This window comes from Macaca fascicularis, chromosome 6 (genome assembly GCF_037993035.2).
Source record: "Macaca fascicularis isolate 582-1 chromosome 6, T2T-MFA8v1.1".
In the NCBI taxonomy this organism is placed as follows: domain Eukaryota; kingdom Metazoa; phylum Chordata; class Mammalia; order Primates; family Cercopithecidae; genus Macaca; species Macaca fascicularis.
This window is the reverse complement of record NC_088380.1, coordinates 21974102-22002044: the sequence shown is the minus strand read 5'-3', so window position 1 is coordinate 22002044 and position 27943 is coordinate 21974102. Positions and strand designations below refer to the sequence as shown.

General features: G+C 34.6%; 1 long non-coding RNA gene across 1 annotated transcript in view; it reads left to right on the top strand.

Moving 5' to 3' along the window:
• The window catches only part of LOC135971095 (uncharacterized), a 49145-nt gene extending 24451 nt beyond the window's left edge, over nt 1-24694 (top strand). Inside the window, exons 2-3 of the long non-coding RNA XR_010587176.1 lie at nt 23032-23160; nt 24243-24694. This is a non-coding gene — a long non-coding RNA (uncharacterized lncRNA). The remainder of the gene's footprint in view (nt 1-23031; nt 23161-24242) is intronic.
• Nucleotides 24695-27943: the final 3249 nt, after the last annotated feature.

The following is a 27943-nucleotide window of genomic DNA, read 5'->3' as shown; positions in this document are numbered from 1 at the left end:
TGATATCAGAGGTGATTAGTGTTGGAAAAGATGAGGAATTGGAATACCAGATGGATAGAAGAGTCTTGGGTTACCCTTTGCAGCTTGACCTATAGAATGTCAAAAAGCGAAGTCTGCTTTCATTTGCATTGAACTCTGAGATTTAATTCCTGTGTAGAAACCCAGAATTTGTTACTTCGACTTTATCAACCGGAAAATGTCACAGAAAGGGGACGAGGAGAATTTTTGACCCTCTTTTATAACCTCTCCAATAATTTATTTTACCCTAAAATTTATTTTATCAGCCTTGAGAATGAACAAGAGGAGTATAGAGAACTAGAGAAGCAATTGTTTGAAAGAGGCTAGGGAAATCTTCAGAGGAGGGAACATGTACCCTGATGAACAGAAGTTTATGATTTATGTGTTTCTGTGTTATTTGCTTGTCAAATTATGCAAACACACCATATTTCTTAAAAAAGTGCCCAGTTCCCATTCTTATAAATTACAGTGAAATATGTAATATTGTTTGGGAAACACAAAAAATGAAATAGTAACTAAATCAAGTTATACTGAGCTAGTAAATCATCCAGAGTTCATAAAAATCTGGCCTGTTTTGTCTCAGTGATTTTCTTAGACATGATATCTAGCTACCTATTTGTGGATCACTTCATTCATTATTTTTTAAATTTTTGAATATTTTAGTGCCTAAAATTCTACTTTAGGTTTTCCTCTCCTTTATCTGTTTTTTATTTCTACATTTTTTCCCCTAAAATTTTTTCTTCATCAGATTTCCATGAAAATGCAAATACCAGTGTTTGAGGGTTGCAGTTAAGGTAAAGCAACATAATCCTTCATGAAGTTGGTATTTATCTAAAAAGCTAATGAACACCTGGCTTAGAAAAATAATATTTTACACTGGCTGATCCTGATCATTTCTCTGTTTTAATTTCTCTATAAACATACAATACAATTCTACTATGATATTTTCCTGTCTTGCATTCCTTAAGACAATCTTTTCTAGGAACTAAATATTTGCACTCCAACTCTCTAGTTACCTAATAAGAAGCAGACTCAGATACTTCTTGTGTTTTGTCTCATATATCCTGTATAGTCCCAAAATACAAATGTGCAACTTTTCTTACACTGACCAGTAGCTCTCTCTTACATAGTTTCGTTCCTCATGGCCCAGTGAGTTCATCCCAGCTAGTCAATTTTTACTGAACCTCAACACCTGGCTGCTCATCAATCCCAAATTCCATAATTCTCATTGTGCTTCCTGAGAATTTCGTATTTAGAGCATTCCTGTATGCTGTGAAACTTGGCCCAGGCATTTTCTCTGCCTCCAGGACTGAAGAGTCTTCCTGTTCACCCAGAGATGTACCAGTAGTATAGTATCCCTCAATTTAGGAAAGATGGACCATGCCCTCTGTCCTTTATTATTATTATTATTTTTATTTTCATGTCATTGGTTCTCATAACCTCTTTAAAAACAAATAATAACACAAAGAAACAAAATATACAAGAAGAAAAATCTGGAAAACTCAGAACAGTCAACTATTATCATCACCTTCACCTTCATTTCTGCAGTCCAAGGAAATCTGAGTTAATCTCTCCACTTCGTAGGAGACTTTGGCTCCTGTCTCCAGGCCTTGTTCTACACTTCAACTCTTTTTCTTTTTTCTCTTTTTTTTTTTTCTTTCTTTTTTTGTTGAGACGGAGTCTTGCTCTGTCACCCCGGATGGAGTGCAGTGGTGTAATCTTGCTCACTGCAACCTTCGCCTCCTGGATTCAAGCAATTCTCCTGCCTCAGCCTCCCGAGTAGCTGGGACTACAGGCATGTGCCACCACACCTGGGTAATTTTTGTATTTTTAGTAGAGACAGGGTTTCACCATGTTGGCCAGGCTGGTCTTGAACTCCCTACCTCAGGTGATCCACCCGCCTCACCCCCGCAAAGTGCTGGGATTATAGGCATGAGCCACCATGCTTGGCCCACTTCAAGACTTTCTAACCCTGGAGTCAGTTTCAAGGTCAGTGAGAATGACTTGTGCAAGATCATAGTCTTTTAGTGTCTTCACCGCCTCCAATCTATTGAGCTTCTCCTATGCCAACTTTAACCATACATGCCTACAGTCATACATTTTCCCTTTTCATTTCAAGTGACTACTAGATTAATTAAAGTGTTCTCCTCTTTGTCCCTACAGTCTCTCATTCTAATATGTTAGGACATTTCTAGATTTGTTCTTCATTTCATCAATAATTTCAGTTACATTTTTGCCAGTGCTCTAAGTTCATTTGTCCATATCCTGTATCTCACTTGCTTTGAAACAGCTTAACTCTAGGAGAACATGATAGAACATACTGGAACCACCATAAATCTATGAATAGCAAATTCACAGAGGATTTTAACACTATCTGACTCTTCTCTTGCTAACTCTTGTTAAAATCCTCTGTGAATTTGCTATTCATAGATTTATGGTAGTTCCAGCATGTTCTATCATGTTCTCCTAGAGTTAAGCTGTTTCAAAGCAACTTGAGTTGTCTTCCTAATTGTCTCTCTTCACATATCAGAAACCCATAACCTATGATCCCACATCATAACCACCCCAGTATGTGATACAATCCTTTCCCTAATGGATTCCTTTCCCTACCACCTTCTCAGAGACCACACAGTCTATTGCTCCTTATCACTTTTAGATGGTTAACCTCTTCCTCTGACACAGAGACTTACCATCTGTTTTTAAGCATGTTCAGGTGGCAAGGACAAAGCTGTTACTGTATTTTTATTTCTCACCTCATCTCAACAACAAAACTTACCAAGAGTTCTTTACATTTATTGATTCCATTTCCACAATTCCATTCTTATCTAGTGTCCATAGATATTGGGTCATCATAACAAATTTTGTGGAGAGTAATAATTATAAAATAAATGGATGTGGGAAGGGGTGGTGTTTTGTTTCCATGTTTTTTTCTTATTTGACTTTTGCCATTATTCATTAATATTCAGCATAAACTCTAACATGAAACATTCTTTTCCTTTTCTTTTTTCTTTGTTGCTAAGATGTCATCTTCATCATGTGTCCCTCCTACTCCTTAGATCATTCCCTCTCTGTCTCCTTTGTAGAATCACTCTTATTCTATGCACAGTCATTGAATGCTCACTTCTTTGCCCTCTCCCTTGCCACGCTATGTAACCAACGGACAATCTCAAACACAGACCTTCACTGTTAATCTATATTATGTGACTCACAAAATTAAATTTCCTGTATATCTTAGGCCTCTCTTTAAAACCTCAGGCCCACATATACAATTTATTTTGCGACAGTTTCCCTTAGAAATCTGCAAATCATCTTAAGCTCACGAGGGGATAATTAAATCCACAGTGCTCCCATTTGTAACAAGTCCCTTTTCAGTGTTTCTTATTCCACCAGGTGGCATCCTACATATCCCTTCATGAAAAGCAATATTTCAGATTATTCTTGATACCTATCTCCTTCCCTTTTATTCCATATTCAATCTACCCTCATTGCTTGCTGATTTTTTCCCACGTATTATACAAATATGTCCATTTGTCATCTCCTCCATTCACCCTTCATGTCAAAGCTACATTTGTACATGAACCATTAATATTTCATTATCTTTATAACTTATCTCCCAATTCCTCATTGAACTTTTCCATTTTAAATTACACGCTGTAACCAGGGTAACAATTATGAAATTCAAGTCTGCCCTTCACCTAAGTATTATATCATTTCAATGACCTCTCTTTGCCCTAAGGAAAAGGTCATGATTCTTAATAAAGCCTGGTAGAGACCTACCCTGCTAGCTTCATTTTAAACTCGGGCTAAGCTACCTAATATCAAGATGCAATTATTTCTGTTCTGCCCTAATGACCCCATGTGGGGTTTGGAACATTACATGAGACTGGCTCTTCCCACACACCCTAAAGCAGAAGAAAAACACAAACCGCGTTTTCTTTACAGACTGTGGTTTAAAAGTTTTTGTCCATAGTGACAGGAAGAAAGCCAGTGGCTCTGATATATCACCTCTTACTGCTCTTTACCTCATTCACTTTCTGTCTCCCCAAACTAATTACTTTCTTTACTTTTCTTCAAGATACTTACATGAGAACATTTATTCCTCCATCTTTAATTTACGCAGACTTTCATTCTCCTGGAAATATGGTAATATAAAGGACAAAATAAACCGAATTTTCAGGAAGTAAAATAAAAAAAGAGTCAATGTTTTTTAATATATTATGTGAATTACTTCTACCTTTCCAATATTTGAGCTGTATTTGTTTAAGCCTATGAATATAATATAATGTCATATGTACAGAAAGCGTCTTGTTTTACTCAGGACTTAAATAGTGAAATCAACTAACAGGCATCTTTTAGACTGAAAAAACTGATTCTTGAAGCTCTCACTAAATTTGTAGAGGCAATATTTTAATAGAGTTTTTATGGTCAATCAATGGTAAATATTATTACCATTAGATTTTTCTGTTATTATAGTTTTACCTATGATCGTGTATCATCTCCATTTAAAAATTACCCTAAAACTTAATGGCTTAAAATAACAAATATGTACCACACAATTATAGAAGTCAGGAAAATGATGGATTTGGGTAGGTGGTTCTGACTTGAGGTCTTTCACGAGTAAAGGTTGTTGTCATGTTGTTGACCCAGGCTGCATCCCCTGAAGCCTTTAACTCGTTTTGGAAGGTCCATGTCTTAGTTTGTTTGCACTGTCACTACAGAATACCATAGACAGGGTAGCTTGTAAACAACAGAAATGTTTCTCATAGTCCTGGAGGCTGGACGGTGCAAAATCAAGGTGCTTGCAGATTTGGTGTCTGGTCAGAGCCTGTGTTTTAGTTCATAGATTGCCGTCCTCTAGCTCACATGGCAGAAGGGGCAAGGATGCTTTTTGGGGTCTCTTTTATAAGGGCACTAATCCCCGGCTGGGCACGGTGGCTCACGTCTGTAATCCCAGTACTCTGGGAGGCCGAGGCAGGCAGATCATGTGGTCAGGAGTTCGAGAACAGCCTGAAAGTATGGTGAAACCCTCTACTAAAAATACAAAAATTAGCTAGGTGTGGTGGCACGCACCTGTAGTCTCAGCTACTCAGGAGGCTGAGGCAGAAGAATCACTTGAACCCAGGAGGCAGAGGTTGCAGTGAGCTGACATGGATCCACTCCACTCCAGCCTGGGTGACAGAGCGTGACTCTGTCTCAAAAAAAAAAAAAAAAATTAAAATTAAAAAAAAATCAAGGCACTAATCCCCAACATGAAGACAGACTATCATCTACCAAAAGCTCCACCTCCTAATATCATTACACTGGGGGGTAGGATTTCACAAATTCAGTGCATCGTCGTCTGCTTCTAAAATGTTTAATCATTTGACTGGATATCACATAGGATGCCTCTGTTCTTTATGTGAGCTTTCTAGGAAAGATAGTTTGGAATTATTTGCATGGTGGCTGGGCTCATAGACAGTTGAAGGAGAGAAAGAGAGGGAAACACTAGTAAGGAGCAAAATAGTTCACTCAAAATTAAAACTCTAGCCTTCGTGACCTTGTCTCAGAAGGTAACATTCCAGTCCTGTGGTGTTTTATTTCTTAGAAGGGAGTCACTCAGCTTAGCCTGCCCTCAGGGAAGGAGTATGAAACTCCACTTCTTAAACTGAGGAGAATCAACAAATACGTGGATATATTTTTTTAATGGTATTACAGCTCATGAACCCATTTAAACCCATTTTAGAACTTTAAAGAAGTATTTTAAAACGGAATTTTCAATTAAGCAGAATAAATTCCCAGTTGTGGAACAGTGCACTTCATTGCTGCAATCACACGCATATATATATACACACACACACACAGTGCAAACTCATACATGATCAAATCTATAACCTTATTACACAAAGTTTTGTGAGAGGAAAAATGGTTGACTTTTCAAAAGGGCTCATTTATTAAAAATAAAATTACCTTTGTGTTCATTTTAGCTACAACCTTTAAGGAATCAATGACTATATACTTGCTGTAATCATCCTTTAAAATTAGAATTATTGAAAAGCTTTATGATCACTGATGAATGAAAGAAAGTAGTATTGATTTGTGGCCAAGAGAGATGATCTCAGGCAATAAACAGATTTCTTTGAAGAAAACATTTTATTTTACTACTTTCTGACATTATTGAAGTAAGCCAGTTTTAAATAAATTCATCATGTTTTTAAATTTAATCACATATTATTTTATCATACATTAGGTAAAGTTTCAATCTAACTAACTCCTGGATACAAAATGAAGTGTATCAATTTATAATTACAAATACCCAAATGGTAGAGGCATGTATATTTCAATGACATTTATAAATTTTATTTTGTTGTTTGTTCCTTGTGTTTGTTTTATTAATCAAATTAACTTATATAGATATATGTATGCGAATGAGACAGATATAACCAGTTCTGTATAAGTAAGCATTATTTAATGGAGTCTTTCCTTTCACTAATGATCATCAGGATAGAGAAGTGAGTTGACATTTTCAGGCCATTAGGTTAATAGTTCCAGTAATTCTATTAATGTTTCGACAGTCATAATATAAATGATTCTATGTGGCTTGAATTAGTGCATTTTCTTATGTAACAAATAAGAGGATGATTTTTAAAAGTGGTAATTACTATTTTTAAATATGAAAATTAAAAATAATAAAAAAATAGAGGTTGCACTATGAGTAGCCATAACTTTATCTTTAAACATATTTATTCTTCATTTCCTAACTTTTCCCACTTTTTGGCTAAATCGAATGTTCTTTCTCTAACCTCACTTCTATTTTATTACTCTCTGGGAAATATTTTTATTATAAAATGTCTAAACAATCAAACCTAACACAAGATGAATATCTACACATTGCTATACCCTCTGGTCACTATTTTTTTCTTCTCTTTATTGCTCATTTCCCTGTTCTTGAAACATTCCAGTTATTGAAAAGCTTTATGATCATTCTACTCTTCCATGACATTCTACTCTTACTTTTACTTTTTTCTCTCTGATTACTCATTTCCAGTTCCCTTGTCATCTCCTTGTCTTCCTACACCTGCCAATTAAGTTTGAATTTCCTCTGCCTTTCATCTTATATCTCCTTTTCTTCTGCCAAATTCTCTCCTTAGTCACTCCCATGGTTTTATATCCTACTTATATTCACGGGCTCTAGAATGTATAGTGCCAGGCCAAATCTATCTTAAGAACTTACTTTATTTAACCAATTACATCCGCAACTGCTCAGGATCATGTAACCCAGATCAGCATTTGGCTCATTTGTAGACCCATTTTTTCTTTTCCTGGAAGTCTATTTTGACACCTACGTTCTGTCACTGCCCACATTTTAGCATTTAGCCTTGTCAGTTTACTCTCATCCATATGTAACTCTATTCATTTTCTTCTCTCTCTTACGAACAGCATTTTGAGCCATCATGACCAATTTTGCAGTATCTTCTTAAATTAGCCTCCTGTTTTGCATTGGACATTTTCATCCCAGCAATTCCACTGATTTCATTCTCAAAATTAAGAGTTATATTTTTCAATAGCTGTAATCATTGAATTTCGATGCTTAAGAAAATGTTCAGAACAGTATCAGTGCATTTATAATAAAATTTTAAAAATTGACCCACAAATCTCTACTTGTCCTTCTAGTTTTATTTCATTTGTTTCTCCTTAATCTCTACATTCTGATCACCATGATCTTTTAATTCATCTGAAAGCTAAGCTCTCTCTTAATTTAGATTCTCTATACTTACCATTTTGTCTACACTTAGAAGTATTTTCTTCCATCTTTGGATTGTTATTGCAAAGCCATTAAGTAGTTCTCATCAGAATTGCTTCTTCCTTGGGATGACTTATAAACACTTCCCCCTACAGCCGAATCAGAAGACCAATATCAAAATATTTAATCACAACCTAAATTTGCTTATATGTAATTATATTGCAAGAATTTCTTTGTCTTTATAATTATTATTCATTTATCTATGATTTTTAAAAAACTCTTTTATGTGGTGATGCTAAGCTCCATTATGTTGGGCTTGTTATCTGTCTCAACTATCTTCCACATCTACCACAGTACCTGCTACATAGATGTATTCAATATATATGGTTTGAATTAGTAAATGATGAGCAAGCATGTACTTTTGTTCTCTTTCATTAAAGTGTTAGAAATGCTATTACAGCATTAGAAAAGATAATCAGAAAGAAAATTTAATAGATCATCAGAAGAAAACCCAAGATTTTTAGGCAAATGAGCCTATGAACACAGGTGCAATGGACTTGCAATTTACCAAGAAATAGGTTTGTCATACCTAGAAACCAAATGTATAAACATGTTTTTATGTATTAATAACTTCATTTTCCAAAACACTCTATATGAGACAATTATTGATGGAAATACCATTTGCTTCTAGGCTCATTGGTTAAACATAAAGTTAAAAATCTTTGTATGACACATAAAATTGTGGTGACTGCTTTATTTTGCAACTGTAGTGCCCCTGAAATGCTCATCTAACCACTCTGTGTTCCAGACCTATAAAACTTAGATGGTGCAAAAATTGTGTATTCTTTGTCTACAAAACTTAGATGGTGCTAAAATTCTGTAAAAATTGTGTATTTCTTCTACAACTAACTTCTGATAAAAAGGGGGCAGAGAAGGTTAACTCTCTCCCCCTTTAGCTTTATTGGCTTAGTAAATTTCCACAAAACATAATTTAAGTGCTACATTTTTCCAGAGTTTTAATAGGGAAATAAAAACCACAATAGGTATCTTAAGCAGAAAGTGCATTTCATACATATACAATAGGAAGAGCTAAAATAACTAAAGTATGGTTGTAACTGTGGCATGGAGGAAGGTTTTGAGTTATTGAATTCAAAGGCACGCAATCATTTCTGCAATCCTGGGTCAAAAAGATGCTCTTACTATTAAAACTTTAAGCTTCTTATGCCCATGAAACTGGTGATTAGGCACAAGGATATTGAATCCTACCACTTCCACTGCTGAACTATTGTCTCCATGATTTCACTTGCCAGAATCAACAATAGCAAGACAGGCTTTGATCTTTTCCATTTTTCTAAGTCTAATTCACATGCAAAGAATGGGTAAGTGGTCTAAGCTGCATTCATAAAACTGGCTCAAAGGAAGCTGCATTGCTTGTTTTGTTTTGTTTTAATTTTCTAACCTCTTCAACTTTAAGAAGAGTGGAATGAAGGTTGAGGAAACCTGTCCACACAGTCTACCACACACCTTCCATGAAAGGTTCCCCAACACCTCCAATAAAACAATATAAACACATTCTGGAACCTATATTACTCTCACACCATAACACTTCCCACACTTCCCACAATACTTTTGCTCTTCATGGGAATATCCTTCCAAAACGTGCTGATATCTCCTGAGCATTATTCATCTATCAAATTTCCCCGTCTATTATAAGGTCTTCCAGTTGTTAATAAATGTATTTTAAATGTATTTTAAATTATTAAAATACATTTTAATAATTGTATTTTAAATTATTAAAATACATTTTAATAATTGTATTTTAAATTATTAAAATACATTTTAATAATTGTATTTTAAATTATTAAATATAGAATAAATGTATTTTAAATTATTAAAATTCTGAACTAATGGGTAATCAACCGTACAATCCAAATTGCTGATTCACACACAGCTGAAGTCCCTCCTCAAAACTTGTGTAATACATGTAACTTAGGCAAGTGGTTGGGTCATTACCATATATTACTTTATATTTTTGTTTATCAATATATTTGATTAAAGTTATGCTTATGTTAATTTGATATGTATATGTTAACTTTTATACATATGTACATTCTATTATTTTGTTATATAGCACAGCATTTTGTGCTCATAAAATGACTGATAATAATAAGCTGCATACTTTGGGAAGCATTGCAGGCTAGGGATACAGGTTTTTTTTCCCCTGCAGCCTGACAACCTCTTTAGTCATTCACTAAACCTCTCTCAGCTTCAGTTTCTTCATCTGCAACATAGAGCAAATAATAAAACTTAACTCAGATGGTTCCGATGTGAAACAATACAGAGTAAATGTGCCACCAAATACACACCAATGGCCTGATTGACATAACTCATTGCTAATCTTCTTGAAATGACTCAAAGTATTTTCCAGACAAGTACACACTGAGGGAATTCATTGCCACTGAATGAGTCCTATGAGAAATACTCAAAGGTGTCCCAAACACAAAAATGAAAGGTCAACATTCATCATCATCAAAACACATGAAAGTAGCAAACTCACAGGTCTTGTAAAACAGTCACACAAAGTAGGGAGAGAAATCAAATAGCAACACAACAGATTTCCGCCAAACCACAAAGACAAAAAGACAGACAGAAAGAAAAGCAAAAAACAACAATAAAATAACCCCAAAGAACTTATAAAACAAGCAGAAAACAAACAGCAATATGGCAGAAAGAAAACCTCATGTATTAATATTAACCTTGAATATAAATGGATTAAACATTTCACTTAAAAGATACAGATTGATGTTGGGCCAGGTGCAGTTGCTTGCGCCTGTAATCCCAGCACTTTGGGAGGCTGAGGTGGGTGGATCACGAGGTCAGGAGTTTGAGACCAGCCTGGCCAACATAGTGAAACCCTGTCTCTACTAAAAATACAAAAATTAGCTGGGCATGGTGGCTGGCACCTGTAATCCCAGCTACTCGGGAGGCTGAAGCAGGAGAATCACTTGAACCTGTGAGGCAAAGGTTGCAGTGAACTGAGATTGCGCCACTACACTCCAGTCTGGATGACAGAGTGAAACTCCCTCTGGAAAAAAAAAAAAAAAGGTAGATTGATGGAACAAACTAAAAAAAATCCAAAAATGTGCTGCTTACAAGAAATGTATAGACACATACAGACTGAAAGTAAAGACACATATAGATTTAAAGTAAATGGATGAAAAAAGATACTCCATGTAATGGAAACTAAAAGCAAGCAGGAATAGCTATACTTATATCAAGTAAAACAGAACTTAAACCTAAAACAGTATAACAATGACAAAGGAGGCCATTACATAATGATAAAGGGATCAATTCAGTAAGAGGATATAGCAGTTCTAATCACATATGCCTCCAACTCTAGAGCACCAAGATTCATAAAATAGATATTACTAGACGTAAAAAAGGAATAGACAGCAATACATTAATAATGGGGGACTTTACCATCTCACTCACAGCATTAAACATATCGTCAAGACAGAAAACAAATAAACAAGCATAAGACTTAAATTCAACTTTAGACAAAACAGACCTAACTGACATTTACAGAAAAATTTTACACAGCAACTACAGAATATACATTCTTAATAAAACTGCAGTTTCACCCAACAATCCCACTACTGGATATCTACCCAAAGGAGGACAGATAATTATATGAAAAAGATACCTGCACCCATATTTTTTCACAGCACTATTCACAATAGCAATGTGTCCGTCAATGGATGATCAGATTAATAAAACTAGCATATATGCACTCTAGAATACTATTCAGCTATAAAAAAGAATAAAATCATGTCTTTTGCAATGACATGGATGTAACTGGTCATTATTTTAAGTGAAACAAATCAGACACAGAAAGACAAATACTGCACGTTCTCACTTATAACTGGAAGCTAAATAATGTATACACATGGACAGAGAATGTGGAATGATAGGCAAAAGAGACTTGGAAATTTCAGGAGGGTGGGAGGAGGGGATGATGAGAAATTATGTAATGAGTACAATGTACATTTTTCAGGTGATGTATATTCTAAAACCCTGACTTCAACACCATGTACTTTATGAAGGTAACAAAATGATATTTATATTCCATAAATTTACACAAATAAAAATTGCTTTCTGTACTTACTTTAGCCAAGTTATTATTAGGTTCAACATTCAGCACTTTACTTAAATTTTGTATAGCTTCCTGGACCTTTCTTTGATATTTATATATAGTAGTGTGGCACAGAAATGCTAATATTTACCAAAATAATAGTTATATTTTTAATAAAAAATTAATTCTACAACTAGAATCTCAGGATGGAATGCAGACTGTTACAAATTTATCTAGCTCGGTTAGGAACCATACAAAATAACTTCAGTGAGGGACTTAAGGGAAAGGATGCTGGTCAAAGTGATATTGAAAATGAGTGCACTCTCTTAAGATGAAAGGCAAAAGAAACTTGTACAAGGCATTTAATCTAGTTGATAAATATGTTCTTCTACCAAGGGCAGGTTATCAATCTGGTATAGCTATACACATATACTGGAAGTGAACAATTAACTAAATAGATGTCAGATGGTGAGAGTCAGGATTTTTATTGTTGGAGTGGGGGTTTAGAGATACGGGAAGGTAGTGATGCTTGTGGGACTAGGTTAGAGGTAGCGACATCAGTAAGAACCCATGTTTAGCTTAATGTAGACATAGATGGTGATATGGTTTACATTTTTGTCCACGCCCAAATCTCTTGTCCAGTTTTAATCCCCAGTGTTGAAGGAGGGGTTCAATGGGAGGGGATTGGATCATGGGGCAGATTTCCTCCTTGCTGTTCTTGTGATAATGAGTGAGTTCTCACACAATCTGGTTGTTTAAAAGTGTGCAGCATCTTCCCCTTAGTTCTCTCCCTCCTTCTCCAGCCATGTAAGATATGCCCACTCCCCCTTTGCCTCCTGCTATGATTGTACGTTTTCTGAGGCTTCCCCATCCATGCTTCCTGTATGGCCTGTGGAACTGAGAGGCAATTAAATCTTTTTTCCTCATGAATGACCTAGCCTCAGGTGGTTCTTCATAGCAATGAGACAATGGACTAATATAGATGGTTACATATAGAAATATGTAAAGATATCTGCCTATACATGTGTAAGAATATACACATATATTTCTTTGCCCTCTCATGTTAGAGAGCTATGAAAAAATGATACTCCCTTAGCTATAAGTACACCTAGCACTTAAATATTGATTTCTTATATAGAAAGAAGGGCATCTTTGAAAGTGGCTGATTTTAAGAATGAGGAATAAAATACACAAGATGAGCCTGGAACATCCTGTAGTGCCAGAAATTATGAAAATACGAACAAAAACCTATCTGTCAAACAAGCACAGGGGCCAAGTGAATGACCTTTCAATTACTGGAATAATTTTAGCAACGCAATAAATTAATTAGTATTATATTTGGATTATACCAAAAAATATAATTTTCCTTAGTCCACACTGATATCAACGAATGATTGAATAAATAAATGATGAGATAGAAGAGACAAATATCCTCTGCAAATAATTTACATACGTATTCCAAACTAAAGGAAGCAGCTCAGCTCTGAAAGACATCTTCACCAATGCTACACACTGAATGCACTTTCCAAAGATACTGTCACCGTTCATGTATTCCAAGACCCATACATTTCATATTTTCATATCTCCTGAAAATATGATGCATTTTACAATTCAGTGGTATGTCTTAGTTTAATTAGCCATAATGCTACTTACTTGCTTAATGGGACATAAGATAGTGCATTATAAAACCTATGGGCTCTTGGACTCAAGAAAATACGATAGAAAGGAGTTTATGTTAGAGTCTGCACACTGACTAAAGATCAGAGCAGAAAGCATGTTCTAGGAACAGTCACATTTGTGGCAGTCACTGGTCTCGGCATGCAACAAAATTCAAAGTAAATAGTGGTAAGGTGGGAAATGGACACAGCTATGAAGCTAGAATCAGAAGTCTTTGAAATCAAAACATCAGGAGTCAAACCATTTAGGGGCAGTGGGACTGACATGATAACAGTGGGTCTGATCAGATAAAACCTTTACAAAGAAACAGTAGCTCTCAGACTCACCTCCTGAGATAGAGTTGTTCTGAGGGGAAAATGAGTAAGTTTCTACAGTAACATACAGTACTTTAACATACAGTAAGTTACAGTACTTAAAGCCCTGACCTCTCCAGTTTGCAACACATCTTTCTTGATGGGCATCTAAATGTCATCTTTTGATCTTATTTTTGTGTTTTTCTCATCTAAGCTCTAAGAGCAATGAATGACAACGGGGTGAGCCTCCAAAGTGTGTTCATGTCTTAGAGTGTCCAGAAGCCATATAGGGAGAGTGCAGGTTTTCATTTCATGCCATGGACAATGTTTCTCTTTATTGAGCTAATGACAAGGTATGGGTCTCAGAATATGTACACTTTGAACATATTTGCATCTTTCCTTTAATGAACTGTGAAATCTATGAGGCTAACGGAAGAAGAAAATTGATGGGTAGTTGGTGGAAGAGTTTTTTTTCATTGTCATATCTTCAACTTTCCTGGGGTATAATAAGAGATGCATAGTAAATTGAGTATACTTGAAATGTGTGATGTGGTCAAATTTAATATGTATGTATATACTTTTGGAAATACCACTACACTCACAACCATCATTATGAAAAGTTTTCTTGTGCACCTCAGTAATCAATCTCTCCCTCCACGCTGTCTCTAGGCAGCCATTTGATTTTCCATCAAGTAACATGAATGAGAAGAAGAAAATTTTTGTTGTAAGCCATTGAAATTTTGTGGTTGTTCACTTTTTAGAAACTCCTTGGAATTTTCTTTCTCATATCTTTATTAACAAATAATGTGTTTCTTTGACATACTTTCAGATAATGTGAATAATATACTCAGCAATTGTTTTGTGCTGGGCTTCCATTTAAGCTTTCAAGATCATATGGATTTTTATAGTTTTATATGTTGTGCTTGGCATCTTAAGCTCACTATCTACATACTGCTTCTTAAATCCCAAACCCTAGAGAGGTTCTGAAGATTCCAAACAATGACTTGAAAGCTTACAGTTAAAAAAAGCTCAGGATAACTCATATTTTTGTGACTTGGCATGCTTGAGAAAGTATTTTTAAGCTCCTTCCTAAATGAAGGATTATTTAGTCTTGCAGTGTCCATAATTTCTTAGGTCACTTATGGAACTCTCAGATTTGTCTGTAACACCTTATAATAACTTCCAGTACTATTCTAAAATGTAGATTTACTTTATCACATTTTCTTCTAACTTCTACTTGCCCCTGTTATAACAATCTTCATTCTTCTTTTGCAATTATATTTTCTCCTTTAAAATTCAATCTCTAGGTCCTCTCTCATAATTGTGCTTAAAATTCATCCTGCAGTAGTGTTAGAGCAGGGCTTCTCAAAGTCATTGTGGGGAGCTATCATGTACATCTAAGATGATTAGCAGCATCCCTAGCCTCGACCACCAGATGCCAGTAGCACACCCTCTCTTTCACAGTTTTTTTATCAGAAATATCTGTACACATTGACAAATGTCCACTGGATGGGAAGAAGAATGTGGGGTGTTAAATTCCTTTTTTTTTGAGACCCACTTGCTTAGAATGTATTAATTAAACACCTATAATTGAAAATACCTTGGCAAAATCTCCCAAAATTTTCTCTCAAAATAACGGTATACACAGTGTAATATACACAACATCATAAGTTATACTAATGAAAAAATCTATGAAAAACTCTATATGATGATATTTAGATATTAAAGTCACTATATTAAGATAATTATTAGGATAATGTGCCACTAATTCCAAAATCGTCACTGCTTTCATGTAGTGCCTGCTCCATATTGTCTTAATGTTAATCCTTAATATACACAGCCTGACATAGTTATTGATGTGAAAGTTTTTGTTTTATTTTCAACAACACGGTCTCAACCAGGGGTGAGTTTGACTACCAGGGACCGTTTGTCAATGTTTAGAGACAATTTTAGTTCTTATTACCGTGGGTAGTGGAGTGTGCTATTCACATCCAGTAAGTTCAGTCCAGGAAAACTGTTAAACCTCCTATAATACAAGGCTACAGCCCACAACAAAATTATCAGTTTCAAAAATGTCAATAGTATTGAAGGTGAGACAATTTCTAGGGAGATATTATACCTTGATATTCTCATTTAATATGCTGGTAATGTAATCCAGTATTTTTTCCGAAAATGAGAATAGCCTGGTGGCCTTAAATGTCATTGTTTTACTCTTATTTATATTGGACTAAAGAATGAGATCAAATGCAGCTGAATAACTTGGATATTTAAAGTAATAACATTTTTCACTAACACACATAAGCTTAATACCTGGGTGACAAAATAATTTGTATACCTATTTACCTATAGGTTTACCTATATCACAAACAACAAACCTGCACATATACCCCTGAACTGAAAATAGAAGTTAATAAATAAATAAAGTAATTACATTTGTTTACAAATTAAATACATATAGAAATGGAGGCCGGGCGCGGTGGCTCAAGCCTATAATCCCAGCACTTTGGGAGGCCGAGACAGGCAGATCACGAGGTCAGGAGATCGAGACCATCCTGGCTAACACGGTGAAACCCCGTCTCTACAAAAAAATACAAAAAACTAGCCGGGCGAGGTGGCGGGCACCTGTAGTCCCAGCTACTCGGGAGGCTGAGGCAGGAGAATGGCGTGAACCCAGGGGTGGAGCTTGCAGTGAGCTGAGATCTGGCCACTGCACTCCAGCCTGGGCAACAGAGCGAGACTACGTCTCAAAAAAAAAAAAAAAGAAATGGAAAATATTGTTGAAAATAGTCTAAGAATTTTAAATTTATACATTAAAATAAAGATAATCTGAATATTATTACTAATAGAAAATCTCTGTCTTGATCTCATATTCCAAGTGGAATATGTTTAGACTATCTCTAGCAATAGCTAACAGAATAAGATTTACAAACCCTGATAGATCATTTTTCATGACTGTGTCATTTTAAAATAAATTGATGGCTGTTAAAACTTAATTTAGTTTGAGTCTCTTCTGGATCATATATATGGTTTTACAGATAGCCATGTTCAAGTAAATTGTAATATGTAATATAAGAAATATGCCAGATTTAATGTAAGAATCTCTTTTACATGCTCTGATATTCAAAAATCTTTATCAGTTTTGCTAAAGTAAGGATTTTAAACAAAACCTTTAAGAAAGCATTGGTCTCAATAGTAAATCTGCCAATATGAATTGCTGCATTTTATTTTTGCATTTTCTAAAGTACATCCACCAGAGGAATTAGATATAAAATCCTGCATGCAATCTAATATTAGATGAAAAGCTTAAACTACCAATGACACAATACGGATGCACAGAGGAATGAATTGATTTTTATGTCATTCTCAAATTGAAAGTCCATCTTTTTATAAGTAAATTAAATTGATAATAAATCCAAATAGTGATAGTTTAGATCACTTTTGACAGTAGGCTTTCAGTTTCTGATGCTAACAATGGCATAATTATGATTTGTTGAATAACTTTAAAGTGATCGGATAAGGAGATAATTAGGGTCTGCAGTAGTTGGAGAAAGAAAAAGCAGAAATATTTTGATATGGCATACTCCATATGGCACATTCTATGTCATAGGCTTTAATATCAGTTGACTACTCTCTTTAAAAGGAGTACATTTTGACCTAGACCAGTTTATTTTTTCATTTTTGTAATAATTTTTCTTCATTCTCTTTGACACATTGGTTAACCTAAAATTATTGTGTTACTTACATTGACTAAAAATCATAGTCCTTCAGTTTGTGGCTGCTCACAGGATTTGTTTGTTTGTTTGTTTTGCTTTGGCTTACTAAATAATCTGTTATTGGAGTGAAAACAGCAAAGCTAGTGAAGATATATAAATCAATGCCAAAAAGAAAGGAGACAGGGCTACTTAGATGCCATTATCTTCTGTTACTGCCATTGGATAGAAGGCAGACCTTGTCATTTTTTAATCAATTGTATACTTCATACATATGATACAACAAATATTTTTACTGACAAGATTATACCTAGAGTTTTTATGATTCCTTTGTGAGTGTGAATTATATAGCTGTCCGTAAAATGTAATTCAGAACAAAAAGGTTTTATTTTTAATTATATAATTTTCTTGCCCGAGTTATATGGATTCATAGGTTATAGAATGTATATTATAACTTAATACACATTTTTTGCATTTTAAAATTTACTATATAATTTATGAAACCAAATTTGATATACAACTATGTAAACCATTAAATATGATCTGGATTAAAATCATCTTAACAGACAAATCCAAAAACACTGCATTTTATTATTTCTATTTCTAATGTTACCTCCAGGTTTAAACTCCCCTAAGTAATTGAATCTATCTATTATGTTTGTATTTTGAAGCATTACTCTATATTGTAACAAAATGAAAAGTGACACAATTAGTTTTAGATATGTACAGAAAAATTTTCAGTTTTAAAGAAGGAAATATAAAGTTTTGAAATTTAAAAAAGTAAATTTTATAATATTTTCTCCAGTAATTTACTACTCACATTCCCATTGCTTAGTTTCATTAATTTTTACAATAACGTTTGACATATCCAAGATATACTTACAGGTTTATTTTCTGAATGAATTGCTAGGATCTTAGATGGGTTTATTATTTCGCACAAGGTGTCACTGCTTGATAATTGATTGTGTGTATACCCCATTCTTTAGACTTAAAATCAATACCCACACTTCCCCAAGAAAAAGAGAAAGTGAAAACAACTAATAGTGGATTTCTATATTACAATGACTCATTTTCAATAGGACACTACCATAGGTCAAATGGATGAATGCATAAATAATGAATGGATTCATATTTTTTATATAATCATGTGCCACATTACAATGTTTACATCAGTAAGAGACAGCATGTAAAACAATGGCCCATTAAGATTATTATAGGGTTGAAAAATTTCTATCACCATTACAGATGGCTCACTCTGTTGTTTGCACAGTAACAAAATCACCTAACCACACGCTTCTCCGAACATATCCTCATTGCTAATTGACACAAGGCTATATTTTATTTATTTATTATTATTTTTTTTTTGAGATGGAGTTTCGCCCCTGTTGCCCAGGCTAGAGTGCAATGGCATGATCTTGGCTCACCACAACCTCCAACTCCCGAGTTCAAGGGATTCTCCTGCCTCAGCCTCCCCAGCAGCTGGAATTACAGGCATGCACCACCATGCCCGGATAATTTTTTGTATTTTTAGTAGAGACAGGGTTTCTCCATGTTGGTCAGGCTGATCTTGAACTCCCGATCTCAGGTGAGCCGCCTGCCTCGGCCTTCCAAAGTGCTGGGATTACAGGCGTGAGCCACCGGGCCCGGCCTATTTTATTTAATTATTGCTTAAATATTTGTTGAGAAAAATCTGCTCTCTAAGTACTAGGATAAAAGAGATTAATAATAAATTAATGATTAAATGCACCATGATCAATCTTATCATTGAGGTCTATATGCTACATTTGAATTACATAATAAAGGTGGAGGTTAATCACCCCAACTTATACAACAGTACACAGAGTGGATCAACAGATAATTAGATAATACAATACAGTTTGTAACCTGCAAATGCATTAGAATTAATTAGAATCAAACCATATTTGTGACTTTGGTTTAATGTGAAAAACCTATTGATACAGACATAGCCAGGATATTTCTATTGTCTTCATAATTTTTTTTTTTTTTTTTTTTTGAGACAGAGTTTCACTCTTGTTGCCCAGGCTGGAGTGCAATGGCATGGTTTCAGCTCACTACAACCTCCGCTTCCAAGGTTCAAGTGATTCTCCTGCCTCAGCCTCCTAAGTATCTGGAATTACAGGGGCCTGCCACCACACCAGGCTAATTTTTGTATTTTCAGTAGAGACGGGTTTCACCATGTTGACCAGGCTGGTCTTGAACTTCTGACCTTAACTGATCTGCCCTCCTCAGCCTCCCAAAGTGATGGGATTACAGGCATGAGCCACTGCGCCCAGCTTGTCTTTATAAATCTTATAGAAATATTTAACTTTTAAAATCAACCATATACGATTAAGACTTTGATAAAAGTAATTAAAAAGTAAAGCAATGAAAAAAGCAATTTTTAAAAACATATATGAATGATTGAAAGCCAGGAGTAAAATTAAGAATTGTATTAAAATATCAGTATTAAAATTAGCTATATAAATATTTAATTAATGCAGCTAAAATGTTAACAAACAAAATTTACCAAAGAAAAGTATGTTAACATTACTGAATCATCTTAAAATCTTATTAAAATTTAAAGTTCTTCTAAACTGAAATTATATCACAGAAAAAAATAATGTCACATTAAAAAGCTTAGGATTAGAAATACATAATTATTTTTAAATATAGTCTTAATATATATTAATCATATTTCATTAATGTCTTATTATTTCTTGAATAAACTTTTTTCATGATACTATTTAAGTGCCACGTTCTATAATATTATGGAAAACAATCATACAAAATGTGGCATACAGTAATTTATAGCTAGTACAGCACACCTTTTATCTCTTTATAACAAAAACATAATTTGTAAATTAATATAACACTAAGTCCCATATTGTCTTTTTTTTTGTCAAAGAACTATCTCCTTGAAAACCATCATCCTCAGAAGCATCTGTAACTTAAAAAGACTTTAGAAACTCTAACAATTGTAAATGCATTATAACTTAAAGAGATATTATCTTCACAGTAGAGGCTAACAGGCTTATACCTACTGATAGCTGACAAGTATTATAGGAATCCTGGCAGGCAAATTGTTGCATAAAAATTATATAATTTACTAACTGTAAAATAACCTTTAGAATTTAGAATCAGTCAAATAAGTAGAACAGACAATTGTTATCAAAGCCATATAAATGTCTGTAAAAATTATTTTTTGCTACCCCCATTTTATCTCTGAAGAGACATCTTACAAAAAATGAATAGACACATAAATACCTAATTACAAGCAGAGTTAAGATTAAAATTCAGTCCCATTAGGGGTGGGACAGAAATCAGTATAGCAAAGAATATTTTGGTGCAAGTAATTTGTTTCAAATGATTCAACCTTCAACATTACTTCACTTAAATTTTAGCAAACTTTCTGCTACAATTCAAGCATACATACATATGAGACTAGACATATGACTTTGTGTTGTGTGTAAGCAGGGGTTAGGGCAGCTCTATTAAATGTTTACGTAAACCCCAAAGATGTCCGAAGAAATGCAGTTTGAAAAAACTTTGATGTGCTACAGCGCGGATTTTCTCAGACAGCAACAGAGCAGGCACTTGAATACAGATATATTCCTGCTTTCCACCTCCCTGTCAAAACAATAAAAAAGGCCACAGGCCTGTGGTTCTGGCCTCCAGGGAACTGGTGGCTTCTTTAACCCCACTGCTGCTGCTGAATTCCATTTAGGTTTAGGGTTTATTTTGTATATGCCTTTGTATAGGCTAAATGCTGGTCTAGTGGAAAATCAACATAAAACAACCTTAATAACATCTCAGTTTCTTGTGACTTTACTTTTTTTGTTGTTTTGTTTTTTACTTTTGGAGACAGAGTCTTGTTCTGTCACCAAGGCTGAAGTGCAGTGGCATGATTACGGCTCAACCTCTAGGCTCAAGCGACCCTCCCACTTCAGCCACCCGAGTAGCTGGTACCACAGGCACATGCCACGACATAAGGCTAACTTAAAGAACAATTTTTTTAGATGGGATCTCACTATGTTGCCCAGGCTGGTCTTGAACTCTTTGCCCTAAGCAATCCTCCCACCTTGGCCTCCCAAAGTGCAGGGATTATAGGTGTGAGCCACTATGCCTGGCCTCTCTCATGACTTTAAACTTGAACATGATTTTGTGATGTGGCCAAGTTTAGGATCCCAACCAGCCTGTGATTACTGTGATTGCCACACAGATTCCCTCTTGTTCCATCTTTTATATTCCCTCTTCTCACTCTCATAACTGTGTGGATAGTAAAATAATTATCCAAATAGGTATGATATTGGCAAAGAAAGTCACAAAATGTTTTAATGAGCAAACACTTTGGGGATGGTAATAATCTTCTTTCTGCTACCTTCAGTGTCTCTTTTAAGTATCTCTACATTCTTCTTCAAAAATTAAGAATATATCTTTCTTGCTCTTTTGTTGTTGTTGTTGAACACCAGAAGGGAATATTCCTTAATTCTCCAAAGTTAAGGACGGTGCAGCACAATATTCCATTCAGCAGGTGAAGTCAGTATGAATGAACATATTTCAATCAGCAAATTGCTGGTTGTGTTGCAAATCCTACTTATGACGTTTTATATAATTTGAAGGGCTCCCATTAATTAAGGTATTTCTTATAAGCATTTAGAAAGATTTTTTTCTTGGCATGTGACTTGTAAATTTGTCCTAATATTTTCCCTTTGACAAGGTTTTGTGAATTGTAATTCAGCCACATAAGTGGCTCCTCATAATAAAGCCACATGGTATCCACTGTACACATATTCAACAAATCAAAGAAGTGGTTCTCAACATAATATCTAGAGGAGGTCCTTCTTGTTCACTTTCAATAACTATGTTGAAGAATAGATTCTAAAAAGCTATTACTAAATTTTCCGGTATGTTTTGAAACTTCTGTCCACGAAATCTATAGATCAATAAATGTATAGAATAGAGCATAATAATCTAATTAATGGATTTAAGATGTCATCTAAGCAGTAATGAATGCAATAAATAGGCCTTCTGAATTCAAGATCAGCTGCAGAGGTAATGCATTGCCACTAGAATTGTGTGCTGTGTTGGTAATAAATTAATAAAAACATTGGGGATAAAAAAATCTGCAAATAAAACGGTGTGTCATGTGTGAAATATAATCAGAAAAATGTTCAGATTTTTATAATTAACAGAAAAATTATTGTTTTTATCATCTCCAGTGTTTAACAGACACTATTCACGGCATTTAGTAATGGCAAAAAACGCCATTTTTTTTGCCATTACTTTCAATAAAAAAGAGAACCAGCATTTAGAAATCTAATTTCAGAAACTTAATTAAATGAGAATTTTTCCTCTTTTACACATAAGAAGCCTGCATAGTAAGTATTCTGTTGCTAGTACATAAGCTTCCCATTTTCTTCAGAAACCTATATACTTACATTTCTCTTTTACTAACTTCAATGCATGACTTCTATCTTCAAGGCAATTTCATGCTTCTAGACACGATGTCTGCATTCCAGGACAGCAGCAGAAAGTGTAGAAAAATAAAAAAGTCCTACCTCCCTAATGAGTCAACTGCACTTAAGGAGCCATCCCAGAAGTTTCACACAGGTTAGTATTATTATTATTTATTTTTTAATTATTATTATTATTTTTGAGATGAGTCTCGCTCTGTCGCGTAAGCTGGAGTGCAGTGGCGCAATCTCTGCTCACTGCAAGCTCCGCCTCCCAGGTTCACGCCATTCTCCTGCCTCAGCCTCCCAAGTAGCTGGGACTACAGGCACCTGCCACCACGCCCAGCTAATTTTTTTTTGTATTTTTGATAGAGACGGGGTTTCACTGCGTTAGCCAGGATGGTCTCGATTTCCTGACCTCGTGATCCGCCCGCCTCAGCCTCCCAAAGTGCTGGGATTACAGGAGTGAGCCACCACGCCCGACCTCACACAGCTTATTTTAATACAGTTGCATCCAGATGCAAGGGATGCTGGGAAACGTGGTATTGTGCTCAGCTAAAGTTGAGATTACATTAGTGAAAATGAGACCTTGCACACTGGAAGGTTAAAAGCAATCTCTCATGACAACAATAAAGAAATTGAATTAAAACTTTAAGCAATGTGATAAACCTATGGAATGTTAACAGGCAAAAATAGCAACATTAAAAATTGCAGTGAGGAAATAAGGTATGATTCGTTTGTAGATGGTTTGTGTGTCATTAATCTAGGCAAAAACTGATAAACTCTTCTAATAGTGATGAAACGTATAAAAGAAATAATAATACACACTATGGCTAACAACATTCCATTTTGGCATATTTACTCTTGCTAAGTCTCTATGCTTAGCATCAGAAATGTACAGTTTTGATAGCCTATGATGTCAACATGTTCAGTTTGATAGTAGAAAAGACATAACATGAAGACAAACCAATGAACAAATAAGAATAAAAACTGTTAAAAAAGAACAATATTATAAGAACATAAGGATGTGATAATGTATTTGATAGTTTTATTGTTTTATAGTTTGATAATACATACAAATTTACTGCTCCTTCAATGTTAGAATCAATAGAATTACAGCAGAAGTAATTAAACAGATAAAGATCAAAATGTCACCTTTATTACTTACTGTTTGAAAAATAGTCTAAGGCTGGTTTTGTAGGGTTGCTCCTATCCATCACCTGATGTGAACTTTCTTAGGAAGCTTCAGGACTACCCCCAAAGAACCAGAACCTGCTCTTTCACTCTGTTGCCTTGTGTGGAGTGCAGACCATCATGACTGCTCTCTATAAGAAAAAGAAAGGAAATGATTAAGAAACGCACAACAGTTAGTGAATTGAGAATTGCACAATAGGTATGAAATTGGTTAGCTTTCTAAACTCACCAATCTCATAACTAGCACCTGTTTCCATGCAGTGAATGAGTAAAGGATGGACAGAGTCCATAATGATTATTCTAGGGAAATCCCTCTGAGTAGAAAGAGGAGAGTTTTGCAAACAGTTTTGTATAGTTTACTCTTATCTATGCACTGATAATAAATAAGAGTTCCTAAAATTCTCTCTAGAACTCTAGGTAAATGAGATATTTCACTGCTCATGCTGTGTGACCTTCATATCCCATCTGCCTAGACTGTAAATATGCTTTCTGAATTTTAAAAGAATTAGTATACTATGCTTACATTAAGCAAAAAAGTACCCTTATTATGCAGGATCAAGTAACACTCTAAAGATTCATGTTTACGAAAAAACACTGATGATTCTATTTTATTATGTGTCTTCTAAAGAGAAAAATAATTGTGCTCTGCAATGTAATTTTACAATGTGCTATTCTAAATACTTTCATTTAAACAAGATCATTATGAAAATGTTTTGCACACAGAAATATATTTTGAATACTTTTTAAAAAAGATCACAAAGTATATGGTCTCTGTATGTGTTGAATTATTTTAATGCTTTCACTATAACAGGAATTCTTAAAGAGGATACGTATTTGCATAATGCTGATAAACCTTTTTCATTTCTGTTAGTGCTTTGGCTGTTGTTATAGCCACTGAAAGTAGTAATTATATGAGTTTATTATCCATGATTATCTTTAGATATATGTGCATTTTCTTTAATTAGACTACAAATTCTAAATGAAAAATAAAAGTCACCTCTTGTCTCTTTGTATGATATTAAATTTTTTTTCTTATATCCAGAGTTTCCCAAATGCCTGTTGCAAAATTTTACTTCAGGAGTAGAAAGTGGCAAATCAATATAGTAAACTATGTTACAGGGAAGGAGACACAGGGTAAACTTTTTCCTTATCTTCTCTCCATATTTATGTGCTGCACAAGCATAAATGGTAGCACTCACATGAACGAGTGGTTTTCAAGAATGTAGAATATTGTCATAAAAAACAAAACCACTTTGAAACATCAAATTAATATAAAAGCCAGAACTACTATCACTATTTTTTACATCCATAGGAGGGAAAATATTTTTAGATATAAAATTCCTTCTAACAATTGTCCCTATCATTTAACCAGTATTTTGATAAAAGAAGGGAAAAATGGATATTCAGTCCAAAGATGGGCATGTATTCCCATGCCCAATCAGAAAACTTATGGATGTTCTTTAAAATAACAATTCATTCAACAAATAATTTTTAAATGGCTACTGAATACCTGGAAATGATCTAGACACAGGGGCTATGCTAATAAACACGAAAGAACTAACTGACAAGAATGTGCTTACCTACAATGAAATATCTCCTCATGGAGCTTGAGTTCTATTTGAAAAGACAGAGAACAAAAAACATATTATTGCATAGAGTGTTAGTTATGTGTGAATTAAAAGACTGGTCAGTACTTGAGGGAGGAGGAGTGACAACAAATCTCACTTCCAGTTCTATTTACCTGAACAGATTAATTCTATTTTGTTTCAATGCAACAATAGTCCTATGGTTAACCAGATCCGCTACACAAAGCAAACAACTTATAAAATGCATTTATTTCCTTATATTGCAAATCAATTTTAAATGGATCTATAAATATACAATAAATAATATAAATTAGGGAACATTTGCTTCTAAGGTAATAAGCAGATTTGTTAATTTCACATAAATAATTTCAGAAGGAGAGCAAATGTAAAAATGTGTTTTAGACAGTGGAGATGCCATTTTATTGTAAGACTATTTATAATCAAAGGACAAAGTAATGAGCTTTCTATGTCAATGATCGTCCTTCTCTATTTCACCCAGTTCCAGACAAACCCGAGTCTTCCAGGTCTCTTCATATATCTGATCCAATAAAATCTACAGTGAGTTCAGTTATACACACACACACACACACACACACGACTGCATTGAAATACTTTGCTCTAAGGAAGGAACATAGTGTATATGCAACTTGTGTACTTGCTAAGTATGGGATGACTAGTCCTTTAACAACTACATTTACTTTCTTTGACTTCTATCGTTGCTACTTACTCCTCAAAAATCTACTTAAACAACCAATAAATATATATGATGTTATGAGAGTTTTGGAAATAATCCCTAAAAATTTACATGGCTGCCTCTTTATATTTGGCAGCTTTATTAAGTATCACCCATAGGAACAACCCCTACAGAAGAATCAGAATATAAAGGATGTGAGCCCTGGGTTTCTCAGGCGCTGGAAGGACCTGTCAGAATCTTCCCAGGTGGGTCACAATGGCCGGGCTTTATACCTCATCTCCATTCATGTTTGCATGTCAGGTACTCCAGGATGACCTAACATTAAGCCAGACAACTGTTACAGCTGAGGCAAACTTTGAAGGAGTTGAGAGCTGAAGGCTGCTTTGTAATGTTGCTCCTAGCAGCCAGCGGGGAAAAAGTCTTTTCTTGAAGAGCGATCTGTGACCATCACAAAATGATTTGTTCTTAGCTCTTGTAAAATTGAAATTGTTTGCTTTTGAATTTTTAAAAAATATTCCTTTAAGATTCTTAATACCAAGATATCATAAGGTCCAGGAATTTTATAAAGAAGTATTTCTATTTATGTAATTTCACAAATTTCTCTATACATAAATCAACACTAAAACATGCCTTTGATACCAACAACTTGATTGGTTTGTGAAACAAATCTATCACGCAAATACATATTGCTGTTTTTAGATAAGTTCTAAATGTATTACCAAATCAATTAATTTTATTGTGTATCTCAATATTCCAGTTGATGTATAAGTTTAAATAGAACAAACTATTTGACATTGAAATGTTCTTTATCAAGGGAGAAGGAATACAATTTTAAAGCCAAACCGAGTGACACGTAGTTCTGAATGATTTATTGGCTGTCTGCCATTCTGAAATGGCTGCCAGTCAATGTTACATGTGACATCTTTCAGATAGTGTGAACTCTTTTAAGCAAGTACTTTTCACTATAAAATTACAGCTGAAGATCATGAAAAGTGTGGTGTTTATCTTAATGGGCTGAAAGACCTATTTCAACAGTTACAGTAATTCAGAAAAATAGTCTCAAGTCTAGTATTTCAATAATGTTATTTTCGTAGATTTTCGTCTTTAAAGACAATGCTTCACTCTTGCAGAAAACGACTTCTCTAATCATCCTGGATTTCAAAAATCTTTCCATTATTTAATATTTAAATCGCTGGCAGAACTTGGCATGAGGAGTAGAGAGCTGTCACCACGCAGCCAGTCATTTTTCTTGGTTTTCCATATGCCATGCCCAGCAATAGAGCATTTCTTAAGGGCTGAGGAATAGTAGCAGTGCTAAACACAGAGATGACATTAACAGGAATGAGAGGGTCCAAGCTGTTTTCCTAGACTGATTCTCATTCATCCTGAATCAAAGCATTTTCCTATCATTATTATAGATATTTCGCTTCTGGTATTATCTATCTTTTGGCAATGTTGATTTTTTT